The sequence below is a fragment of the Octopus bimaculoides genome, chromosome 17 (genome assembly GCF_001194135.2).
Source record: "Octopus bimaculoides isolate UCB-OBI-ISO-001 chromosome 17, ASM119413v2, whole genome shotgun sequence".
Lineage (NCBI taxonomy): Eukaryota > Metazoa > Mollusca > Cephalopoda > Octopoda > Octopodidae > Octopus > Octopus bimaculoides.
Genome location: NC_068997.1, coordinates 52634873 through 52635673, shown reverse-complemented (window position 1 = coordinate 52635673; position 801 = coordinate 52634873).

Here is an 801-nt window from a genome sequence, read left to right as displayed (position 1 = left end):
ATATATATATATATATATATATATATATATATATATATATATATACATATATATATATATATATATACATATATATGTATATATATACATACACATTTATATGTGTATGTATCTATAGTATATGTCTAGTTGTCTGTCTGTCTATTCATCTATCTATGTAATCTATCTCTCTATCTAATCATATATTTATTTATACTGTATACCATGCACACACATTAAAGACCTATGTACGTATATGATGACGATGATGATGATGCGTAAAATAGTCAGTGAAGCTACGTATTTTGTTGGTTGTGTGACAGTGTAGCCAAATATATGAACCCCAGTACGCAACTGGTATTTTTTGATCGACCTCGAAAGGCTAAAAAAGAAAAAAAAAACGATCACACGAAGATTTGAACTCCAGATTAAGAGTTTCATAGCTAAATACCACATTACCTTTAATTATTTGCTCCACCCTATCAAATAGTTAATCACCCCACCACCTTTCTAATTAAAGTAATTTTAATTACACTAATTAATTTTTCACATAAGAGAGGGAGGAGCAAGTGAAATAGGTTTGTTTCACTCGGTAACGGCCATGGCACCGTGTAGAAAATCGATCCCCAGTTGGCGACCAGTTAAGTCAAGCGCATACTTTTCTAGACGGTGTGTATGTGTGTGTATCATTATATATGTAAGTATATATATATATATATATATATATATCTATATATGAATCATACACACACACACAAATATATATATGTGTGTATAGATAGATGTATATATATATGTGTGTGTATAGATAGATGTATATAT